The 12519-nt window shown below is 49.7% G+C and overlaps 1 protein-coding gene across 1 annotated transcript in view; it reads left to right on the top strand.

Moving 5' to 3' along the window:
* The window catches only part of LOC123746470 (solute carrier family 49 member 4), a 308306-nt gene that overhangs the window by 56882 nt on the left and 238905 nt on the right, over window positions 1-12519 (top strand). The gene's annotated exons all lie outside the window — the stretch shown is intronic.

Below are 12519 nucleotides of genomic sequence, written 5' to 3'. Positions count from 1 at the left end.
GAGCCACCCACTGCAGAGGCCCCGTCATCATCCTGAGGCTCAAACTGCCGCCGCCCCACCGTCGGGGAATCCACCATAATGCCGGGCCTCTGATCCTGCAGGAGGCGGACAGTGCCGGCATCACCCAGCGAAGCACGCCGAGACCCCGCTGCCACTGACCAGGTATCACCAACGTCCACCACCGACAAGGAATTCTTGCTGCCAACCGGCACTGCATCACTTCCGGAATCCATATCAGACACAGGAGAATTAGGAGGAGGAGGGGGGGCACCACCCAAGGCACAACTCCGCGAAGCATCAATCCGTTTGCCAGGGGGCTCTCGACTGTGTGAGCGCGCCCCCGCAACGCGCTTCCGGCGAGGAGCAAGGGAGGTCAACGCCCCCTCATGGAAAGCGCCCTCAGGGGGAGCAGAAAGCGGACTCGCAATGCATGCAACAGGAACGCCGGCACCAACGACGACGCTTCCATCACCCTCAGCGAATGCATCGCCTACAACGGGAGGCACCGAGACGACACTCCTAACACCACGCCCATTCACCAGCGAAGCACCAGGAACAGGATGCACCTCCACATCCACCGGAAGTAGAAGACGGGAATCAGGAGCAGCCACGTCCTCCACCACAGCCGGCACAGGAGACACTACAGGCACAGACGAACCAGCAGGCACAACAGTCGCAGGTGCACCTCCAAGCACAACAGTCGCAGGTGCACCACCAGGCACAACAGTCGCAGGTGCACCACCAGGCACAACAGTCGCAGGTGCACCACCAGGCACAACAGTCGCAGGTGCACCACCAGGCACAACAGTCGCAGGTGCACCACCAGGCACAACAGTCGCAGGTGCACCACCAAGCACAACAGTCGCAAGTGCACCACCAGGCACAACAGTAGCAGGTGCACCACCAGGCACAACAGTCGCAGGTGCACCACCAGGCACAACAGTCGCAGGTGCACCACCAGGCATAACAGTCGCAGGTGCACCACCAGGCACAACAGTCGCAGGCGCACCACCAGGCACAACAGTCGCAGGTGCACCACCAGGCACAACAGTCACAGGTGCCCCACCATTCACACCCCCACGCCTAGGACCGGCCAGGGATGCACCATCCTCACGGAGGGGGGGAAAATCCTCCACACTGAATACAGAAGCAGTCTCCATTCGAGGAACCTCACACTGGGCAGCGTCATGGCCCTCCTCCCCACAGCGGAAGCACGTGCGGGCCTGCCCTGGATAGAAAACTCGAAGCGGAAGACCACAGCACATAACCTTGGAGGGGATGGGCTCCTTGAGGTGCATATGCAGCGTGCGAGTACCCAGCCGGAGGCCCCGCAGCCGCCCGGCACTAAACAAGTTGTACCGATGACGCAACACCGTACCATACCTCGTAAACACAGAAGAAAGCTCCACCTCAGGAAACGTAACAGGTACCCCGTGCACGCTCACAAAGGTCAGTGGACCCCACGGATCAGAGACAGTCACAGACACAGCCGAATGAGGAAAGGGAGTCGTCCGCTCGTTCCAACACCCCACAAACCGCTCGTATCCAGGTGACGTGGCAAACGTCACAGCCACGCGAGTGGGAGAAAATTTCTCGAGACCGAGGAGATCCTTAATATCCACCTGAAGGACATCCAAAAGTGCAGCCGCCACTAGTTCCCAATCCACCGGCGCAGAGAACTCCAGCCGAGCAGTATTCACACGGCGGATGCGGCCACCACCAGCCGCCGCCATATTGCTGACCTCCGCCTCAGTCGGCTGGCGCCCCACAGCAACGAGCAACCACCACCAGTCAGCGACAAACAGCTACTGGCAGCCAGAGCCCGACGTCCACGCCCCCCAGAGGCAGAGGACGGAATCCATCAGGTATATGTTGTTACTGCCTTTATAAACACTAACTTTACTCCAAGATGGATAGTTATCAAGAATAGCACAAATTCATGTCGAAAGCAGTGAACGAAGTACGTATGAGGGAAAACTAGCAAGTATCGTTTATAGTTTTGAAAAAGTTAGACTCATACCAACAAAATTTCAGGCTGTTGTTGACAATTTTCCAGGCAGTGATCTTGACGTGCAGAACATGACAGTGATGTGGTTGAAACTGAAACAGCACCTGAGGAAGAGATTGGAAATGAGGGAAGTGATGTTGATATGGCCCCACGTGCTGGCCCTTCATTTAGCACTAGTACCCTACAGTCCCCACGGACCCTGCGTACCCCACGCACCAGTTCTCATAAAGCCTAGTCTACTGACAACAAAAGTTACTGAACTTTTTGGCATATGAACCAACTAATGGTTAATTACATAGGCACTATTAATACAATATTGAATAATAACATGAATAATTGTGATTTTAATCAAATCAACATGTGAGGGCCAGACCAAAAATTATAAACCAGTTGCACTAACATCGCACATCATAAAAGTATTTGAGAGAGTGATTAGGAGTCAGGTCACCAATTTCATGGAGACCAATGACCTTCACAACCCAGGCCAACATGGATTTCGAGCGGGAAGATCGTGCCTCTCACAGCTACTTGAGCACTACGACAAAGTCACTGAGGCATTAGAAGAAAAACAGAATGCTGATGTGATATACACGGACTTCGCAAAGGCTTTCGATAAATGTGACCATGGCGTGATAGCACACAAAATGAAGTCAATGGGAATAACCGGTAAAGTAGGACGCTGGATACTCAGTTTTCTGTCAAACAGGACTCAGCGAGTAACGGTCAATCATATAAAATCTAGTCCAAGTGCAGTGAAACGCTCTGTACCTCAGGGTACAGTCCTTGCACCGCTACTTTTCCTTATTCTCATATCAGATGTAGAAAAAAATACAAGTCACAGCTTCGTATCATCCTTTGCAGATGACACAAAAATCAGTATGAAAATTACCTCGGCTGAGGACATTGAAAAACTTCAAGCTGATATTAATAAAGTTTTCGACTGGGCATCAGAAAATAACATGATGTTTAACAGTGATAAATTCCAGGTACTCAGGTACGGTAAAAATGAGGACCTTAAACATAAAACAGAGTACAAAACACAATCAAATGTACCCATAGTAGGAAAACAGCATGTAAAGGATTTGGGAATAATAATGTCTGACGACCTAACGTTTATTAAGGAGCATAACCAAGCAAATATTGCGACAGCCAGAAAAATGATCGGATGGATTACGAGAACTTTCAAATCCAGGGATCCCATCACAATGGTTGTACTCTTCAAGTCACTTGTGTTGTCTCGTCTTGAGTACTGCTCAGTACTCACTTCCCCCTTCAGAGAAGGAGAGATTGCTGAAATAGAGGGAATACAGAGAACATATACGGCACGTATAGACGCAATAAAGCACCTAAATTATTGGGATCGTCTCAAAGCCCTCCAAATGTACTCACTAGAAAGAAGACGAGAGAGATATCAAATAATATACACCTGGAAGATACTGGAGGGCCAAGTACCAAATCTACACTGTAAAATAACAACGTACTGGAGTGAACGATATGGAAGAAAATGTAGAATAGAACCAGTGAAGAACAGAGGTGCCATAGGCACAATCAGAGAACACTGTATAAACATCAGAGGTCCGCGGTTGTTCAACGTCCTCCCAGCAAGCATAAGAAATATTGCCGGAACAACCGTGGACATTTTCAAGAGGAAACTAGATTTATTCCTCCAAGGAGTGCCGGACCAACCGGGCTGTGGTGGGTATGTGGGCCTGCGGGCCGCTCCAAGCAACAGCCTGGTGGACCAAACTCTCACAAGTCAAGCCTGGCCTCGGGCCGGGCTTGGGGAGTAGAAGAACTCCCAGAACCCCATCAACCAGGTATCAACCAGGGAAGCTTCAAACCACGTAACTGATTTGTCCTGAGATGAGTCATTGCTCCTGTGCCAAATCACATAATTACCCATTCAATGAATTCATTATCACATGATAGTGCCCCACATAATTTAATAAAACACTGTACTACTCATTTTTAAATAACTTACAGGGAGGTCTCAGAATCAATTCTAAGTATATGTAATCCGTGGAATGATTTTCCCAGCAATCTCAAAGTGATGGGGCATACAAGCATTCCCACATAAGTGCTAATACTTTTGAAAGGATTATCGTCAAGCGATTTCCTCTGCCTCTTAGGTAGAAAATTCACTCTGGTTCCAAAACTAGATTGCAACATTGATATACTATATAATTACAACTCATACAAGCTTATATCTAATCTTCTTAACAGCTTAAACTGTTACAACACCCCCCTCCCCCCCTCGCTCAACTCTTAAGAAACATTGTCAGCATCCAATGAACATGACGTTTCTTATCCTAATCCTTTACATATTTTTTTTTAACCAATGCCGTGAAAAAATCTAATCCATCTAATTCATTACAATCCTCAGACATAAGTCGACTGCATAACAGTAATTGGCATAACAATTACTGATCCCAATCACCTTAATCCCGACTGTCTGTAGTTAGCATTCAAGAACATCTTCCAACACATCTGGAAAGCACAAAAACATCCTATACCTTACATGATATAACCAAATAATAATCCCCCAACCTATGAACAATAAAATCGAGCTAAAACTCATTGGAAAGCCTTCTGCTATCAATGTGTTTTCTTCTTGAAAACGTAACACATCACATTCCAAATGGTCTTGAAAGTTCAATATATCAAGAGAGGAACACTGAACTCCTCAATGTCCATTCCTAATATTCCACTCAACATCTGTGCTCCATCTCTACCACAGCATATCACTAAATTTCTTCCTAACATTAAAAAAATTAATATCCACATGACATTCTCTTAACTCCTAATATCACAGTTCTTATCCGAGTACACTGCATGGAGTATGAACTCACTCTTTAAATTCAGTCCTCTGTTCACTACAAAGTGAAATACCTTACATAACAGCCCGCTGAATCACAACAAAATTTATTTTTTGTTTTTCAGCAATTAGTCTCTAGAACCTATGTTATCTAGACACAGTTCAATATACTTCATGCTAGACAGCTTCTCTGGAAAAGTCTTACATTTTCTAAATGCTAAAATTTTCTAGAAGTTCCTTTTCTAGATTATTAACTTTTTCCAGATGTAACTTTTCTAGTTGCCAGAGTTGCATTCTTAGGTATAAAGATGAATTTACTAAAATGACAAAAAAATTGGACTACAACAAAATTTACATAGCGATAGAGCCAAATAAACTCCTTTTAACATTTCTGCACAACCATTATTCATGAAATATAACTTATCATATTTAATTTTTAAACCAAAACTCTTCTTTGACGTCTGACTTGTAGTTGAACTTGTTGATCTGGCGACTATCTTGCTTGAAGAGAATCCAGGTCCTCAATAACTTTTCCGACTTCAGCTAGTGGAAATGAGAGCACTATCTGACCGGATAATACCACATAGAACTAACTAAGCACTGAGTGATAGATGACAGCTGGGGCTGGCTGTCATCTTTGGGTGAACTTCACTAACGAGTCCAGCTTATTACTCAACTCTTAGCACACCAATCATAATGGAATAGAATGTTAACGACGGCTGCCAAACAGTAGAACAGAGCTTCGTCATACAACAATGTCTCACAATGGGAGTGCGGTCCGTGTGGCGTTAAAGTGGAAGGCATAGTGACTGCACAGGTGAGTCCCGACTTCAGCTCTTATGGTTGACATCATCTTCCGGCGTTTACTTCATGTCACCTTCCTTACTCGGCCAAAAGCATCTGTTGTGTAGACCCTCGTGCAGCTAACCTTGGGGCCGATGGCGCACGTGTGCACTCTTTATGTCGAGTCAACTGTATTCAATAGGGAGACCATTCCTTTAGTAAGTGACCGTCTTGTTACACTTTTCGGTTGCATCAGATAACTTAACCCCATATGATTGAGAGGGACTGATGAGTATTGCAACTTTTTTTTTATTGTTTTTATTTTTACATGCAAGCATGCAAAGGAAATACAATAAATACAATAAAACAACATGTGATATATAACAAAACAAGAAACCGCCAGCCAGAAGGACCGACAGCTCAGTACAACAATTATCAAAACATGAGAAGGTAACAAGGTATTCATGAGAAACACACATCAAGACACAAAACAGAAAACAATTACAAACAGGAAAGCAATGCAAGCAAAACAATAAAACATAGTAACATTATAAAACATTAGATCAGTATTTGAACAAAACAAACAAAATCACCGGCCTGAAGGACCGACAAACAAAATACATCAGTATGAACAACATGAAATACAACAAGAAAGCACAGCAAACAACAAACAATCACAACACTTAAACCATGAATAGAACACACAGGGCAAAGTAATAACACAAAAACAAACACATGAATAAAAACACTCTCACCAAACCACTTCCCTCGCTCCAAACAAAGGGAGAGGCACGGGCACAAACAACAAGAGGGCAAACAAACAGCCAGAAGGGCATACAGTACAAAAGTAAGCACACAAACAGGAAATCAGCGGACATATTTGCCCGGAAACATGTCCCGAGGGAACCGTACATTAAACGCTTCCTAAAGCAACCACTGCCCGGGGCCTGGCCCATCCACCGGGGACGCCATTTTGTCCAGAACCTTGGCAACAAACACCCGTAAACCGGGAATCCAGATGGTATCACTCCTGAGGCGAGTGATCGCCACATGCACCCACACCATGGGACTCGCCCCATCATGAAAGTCCCTCGGGTCCACGAATATCAGTAACTCAGCAATTTGCGACCAGTGACCCGGCAGCATCACAGACGCCGGAAACACGTCCTCCAGACCCCCAATGCACACCCCCATAGGAGGGATCCGGACAGACGGTACCACTACAGGGTCACCAGCGTCCACGGACCCACTACCGGACCACCGGGAACCTGATCGGCGCGCATCCTTCCGTAAGATCATCACCAGGCCACACCCATCACCAGTATCCCCACTATCCCTGGCAGCGGAAGCCACCACACCCCACCGCGGAGAGGCTCCTGGTGGTGATGGAAAAGAAGGCACACCCAAGACACAGTCACCACCACCCGCAGGCACATGGACCTCCGCCTCCACTAACCGTGGAGCCATCGATGCATCCGGATCCACACCGTCAACACCCGAAGACCCACAGTCACTGAATTCCCCAACATCGGCCCAAGCGGACGACGGACGCCTGGAACGTTTGGGCACTGGCCGGAGATCGTCAGAGCCAGAAGCGGACCCAGAAACACGAGCACCACTAGCCGGGCGAACCGACGTCCGTCGCAGAACGGCAGCAGCCTATACCACAGGGGGAACCGGGCCAAACACAGCAGGAGGCTCCGCAGCCACCCCATCACCCAGCGCAACCGGGACCCGGGGCGAGGACACAGAGCCAGGCGTAGCAGCCGAAGACGAAGGAGAAGATGGGGACGCCGCACAGGGAGCATCAGGAAGACCCATGGGAGCAGCAGGGACATCGACAGGAGCCGGTAGATCAACCGACTGCATTGCAAAACTCTGAGGAGGGTATGCAACAATCGGAGGAATGCCGGGCGGCACAGGGGGAACCGCATCAGCTAACCGAACGTCCACCCCCTCACCCCCGGAGTCCTCCTCCAGAGGGACCGGCAGTAAATCCTCATCATGGAATAAGTTTACCGGAGCAACCTGGTCTGCAGTACACCCGGCTGCCTGATGCCCCAACATGCCACACTGGAAACAAGTACGGGGTTGCCGGGCATAATACATCCGCACGTAGTACCCCAAAAGGCGGACAGAGGATGGAATGTCCGACTTCAGGCGCATCCTGAGGGTACGAATGTTAGTCTTCACTCCCTTATATTTCCCAGAAGACAGCGAATGCATTCGTACACTGACATCGGTGCCAAACCTCTGGAAGAAACGCCGGAGGAGGGTCTCAGGAAACTTCATGGGGGCCCCATGAACACTCACATACGTCACTGCACCGCTGCGATCCGAGATAGCTACCGACACGTTGCCATCCTGCAGCTGCAAGGTACGCCTCTCGTACTGGCGATGAAAGTCACGATACACTGCCTCACCCACAAACTTGACGACCACATGGCGAGCAGTCACCAGCCCCACACCGTAGACGTCCATGACTGGGACCTTGAGCCAGTAAACTCCAAACCTATGGAGTTTACCCTCACGACAGGGGTAAGATGGCCGCCCATTGCAAAAGCGCCATGTCCACACCACCAGGAAGAGCAGGGAGGGTAGAGACACCCACACCCCCTGCCGACGAAAACGGCAAACACCCGAAACTACCTGAGCGGCCAGGCGACACGTCCTCACCGCACGGCAGCTCAGGAGAGACTCTTCTGGTTAAGTCATGAGTACTGCAACTGGTGGTGACCACCGGCCAGGTCGGACGTTCCTGAAGTCTCTCCACTCCTGGTTAGTGTTTACGTTGGGTGATTGCTGGTTTGCTCTGCTGGTGGTGGTTTGCCACTGACAGGGTAACGTTTGACTTAGCCATGGGGACTTCTCGCCCTCCAGTGAAGAGGACATTGTCGGCTGGTCTGACCTTTACGGTGCCGGTGGACCATCCGTTGGTTGGTGTCACCCTGGTGGACGTGCTTCATGTGCGGCTGTCGGACCTGGTGGGCGTCCAGCTGCTTCAGGGCAACCGTGCTGTGGTCAAGTTTCACCTCCAGGCTGCCTTTCAGGCGCTTCACGAGCGGTGTGAGGGGGCGTGTTTACCCTCTCCCTGATACTGCTGGTTCTGTTAAGGTGGTGAATCTTAGTGTAACCTTGACGTCTGTGGTGGTGCATGGAGCCCCTTCAAATTTCAGGACGACTTTTTAACCTCCTATTTTGAACGGTTTGGAACAGTGTTAAGTGTTTGTTGGAACAAGGTCCTTGCCGGGCACTGTGTTGGTATGCTAGACGGCTCCCGCACCCTGACGATGTCGCTGAAGTGTAGTGTACCGTTGTCAATGTCCGTGTTGGGTTACACGCCCCGCTACCTGTATCGGGGTCAACTGCGCACCTGTTATAGGTGTGGTCACGAGGATCATCTGGCTGCAGCATGCGACGTGGGAGCGACTGGTAGGGTGCATGTTTCTCGTGCGGAGGATTTTCCGCACCTATTGCATTCGAACAGTACTGAGGACGGAGTGGGTACTGTGCCTGAGGCGTCTGATTGCCTGTCTACTTCTTCGCCTGTTGAGGCGAGTTCTACGACCTGTGCGACACCTCTGGTACCTGCTGTGGCCCTTGGGGTTGTTGAGACGGTGTGTGTGTGGGTGTCGGGCCTGCGCTGCGTATAGTGCAGGATGTCCCGGTGGAAGTTCATGTCCCACCCCTTCCTGTGGATGTGGTACCAGCTCCCAGGAACGCAAGTTCTGCTGTTTTGGAGGGAGGCTTCGGCAGGGGGAGGTGCCTGCTGTGCATGTGTGTAATGGCGACTGTAGTTCTGCTCTTTCCATCCCTTTGCAGAAGCGTGCGCGTCGGTATTCTGAGGCTGTTTCCCTGGATGATGTGGATAGTGCGGGCGATGTGGCCTCTGTGGACTCTTCAGACGGTGCGGGTGTGGATGTGAAGATGGGGGCTGTGCCTGCAGAAGGGCCTGCTGGGAGTGGTGTAGTGCGGCCTGTCTTGAAGCGTTCGCAGCGGGCTCGGAGTGTGTCTCCCCTTTGTGGTGTGCCTTAGGAGTTGGTGGAGGAGTATGAGTCTCCTGCGTCCCCTGCCGTGGATGTTGGTGCTGTGAGGGGCTCCAACGTTGCTACCTGTGCCCCCCTCCTGCCTCTCCTGCTGTTGGATCCCCGCAGTGGGGGGTTGCCCCTGATGATCGGGACCTCGTCGAGGTGTTGCGGAAAGATGTGCGCCGGGGGGCCTTGGCTCCTGTGCCCTGTGGTGGGGGGTCGATGCAGTGCCTGCATCCCTTGCGGTTAACCCTCCTTATCAGGATGCCCAGGTGCTTCCGATCCCGTGGTGCTCATCCACTGTCTGGGTGTCGCTAGTGAAAGAGTTTGTTCATAGGGTGCCAGATAAGATGTCTCAGCCGAGGGCACCGCCTGGTGTCCGGGTATCCCCTGACACGTGGGTGATTTGGTATGGGTACGGCATGCGCTTTACGATATACAAGTTTCCGGAGAAATATTAGTGGGTGTCTTGCACACGCTGCTACGCCGTTCGTGGATCTGCTGCCGCTGTGAACTCGACATACCGCCCTACGGTGTGGCGAGTCTCCCTCTAACGCCCGCCTCTGTTTTCGTCGCCACTCCTCTCTCTACGGCCCGAGACATCTAACACTTTAGACTTTCTTATCCTTCTCAACGTCAACGCGTCTTCATACATCTGTCCTGGTGAAGTCATCGGGAGGGTAAACCCTTCATGCAAACTGCACCTATTCTCAGGAAGAAGAGTACTGCAACTGACTAACGTCCTTGCAGGCCTCTCTTCCCCCACTTCTGGTTGCCTGCAATTTTGACCATCAGTCTGTGGGTTGTGTTGACATCGTCAGCTACCCACGATGTTGTTGAGAGTTAACATCTGGCATCTGCACCGTGAAGACAGCATACTGGCCAGAACAACCTCGTTAGTGACGTGAGGTGTCACCCGGGTAACTGGAGTTATTGTTACCCACCCAAGCAACCAAATGCCGAGTTACTGGGAGTAATAGGGGAGGATTTTGTGTATGTTCCTCCCCCGATCTTATCAGCACGAATGGTCAAGCCAATGCTACTGATCTCGATCATGGTTTCACATGTAGCTGGATCGGCTGGAACAGGTGTACAATCAGACTTGGGAAAGACAGACACAACACTGGCAGAAGCATGGATATTACTCTGGGGTTTGTTGGAAAATCCAAGAGCAAGGTTAAGATCTCGCAACAAGATCTCGCGCATAGAGTAGGTGTAGATTTACTAATTTTACTTAACTCAGGTAGTATACTTCCAGAGTTAAGTAAGATTAGTAAATCCACCCTATTGCCTCTACAGGAAATTATGAATTCTACTCATTCTAATTAAGGGAATAAATAACCTTTACTGCACGCACGAGATCTTGTTACCATGGGGTGACAAGACTTCACTTGACTACTGATGATAGTTGACAGAGGGTCATCCTCTTCATCAGACTCACTATTTTGGAGTCTCAGTCATCAGATAGTCCGATAGTCTTGAGTCATCAGACTCAAGACTCATCTTGAACTAATTTTTTTTAAACAAAATAATAACCGCATACATCAACCATATAAAATTGGAAAGCACAGAATAACAACGAACACAGAATGACAACAACACAGATAACAAGTAACACAGAGCAACACACACAAAAGTGAAAAGAAAGAACAATTAAAAAAATACATAGGAAAGTACATTAAATACACATAAAAATAGCTAGGCAAAACAGCGCAAGCAGTAATCCATAAAGCACAAACAAACTTGAGAAAAACAGAGAAAGGAAACATAAAACAGAAAAACAAATAATGCATACAACAGGAAACATAAAAAAGAGACAGAATGACATAGTACAAAATAAATACAAATCTAGTAACACAAGCCAGCCTGAAGGGCTACACAAGCATTACTACAAGCCAAGACAGAAAGGAAGTCATAACCGGAACACGCAGGAACCGGCAAACAAACACACATACACACACACAAACAGCCCTTGAAACAACACAAGCAACAGAACACAAAACACACACATCACAGCACAACCAAAAAAAAAAATGCACTCGTAACACACACACAAGCACACCGCCCAACAGGGTGAAACCGAACACAGAGACAAAACAGACACAGAACCGCAGACACGGTAACAAAATCATAGACATAGAGTATACAAGCAAACACAGGTACTAACGATACTTGTCCGGAAACTCTTTTGTTGGGAAGCGCAAGCAGTACGCCTTCCAGACCAGCTGGACGTCTTCGTACACCGGTCTACCAGGAGATACACAAGGCCGAGGCATCCAATCAGGCACCCCTTTAACCTCGTTACCCAAATAGTCGACGAGCACCACGGGCCCTCACGCACCCTGTCGTCCCAAACAAGGTCCAAACCTCGTGACTGAAGGGACCACGCCCCCATCGGACGCGAGCACAGGGAAGGGGTCCACACTAGGTGGTTTCGCACTGGAATCGTCACTGGGAGGTGCTCCGGGCGCCGCGCAGGGCTTTGTACCGGCCGGCGCACGAGGCTTCACACGGGGCTGCACATTAGGGGAACCCACAGAGGACACAGACGAGTCGGGGCCCCCGCCACCGAGTCTAGGAGGAGGCACCTTGGCGCACATCCTTCCGTAAGACCACGACGAGGTCCCGGTCAGCAGGATCAACCTCCCATCACGGGGAGTCATCAGCAGTAGGCATAGGGGGCGACTCCAGAGGCAGCACAGAGGCCCCCACAGCACTCGCCAGGAGACGCCGAATCAACGTACTCTTCCACCCCCACCCAAGGCATCCCACGAAGGGGAGACACACTGGGGACCCGCCTTGAGCGCTTGGAAACGGGCTGCCGGTCATTCGAGCTATCACCCCATCATCCTGTAACACAGCAGAACACTCCGATCGACGCGCCT

Source organism: Procambarus clarkii, chromosome 90 (genome assembly GCF_040958095.1).
Source record: "Procambarus clarkii isolate CNS0578487 chromosome 90, FALCON_Pclarkii_2.0, whole genome shotgun sequence".
Taxonomy (NCBI): Eukaryota; Metazoa; Arthropoda; class Malacostraca; order Decapoda; family Cambaridae; genus Procambarus; species Procambarus clarkii.
This window is presented reverse-complemented; position numbering and strand designations above follow the sequence as displayed.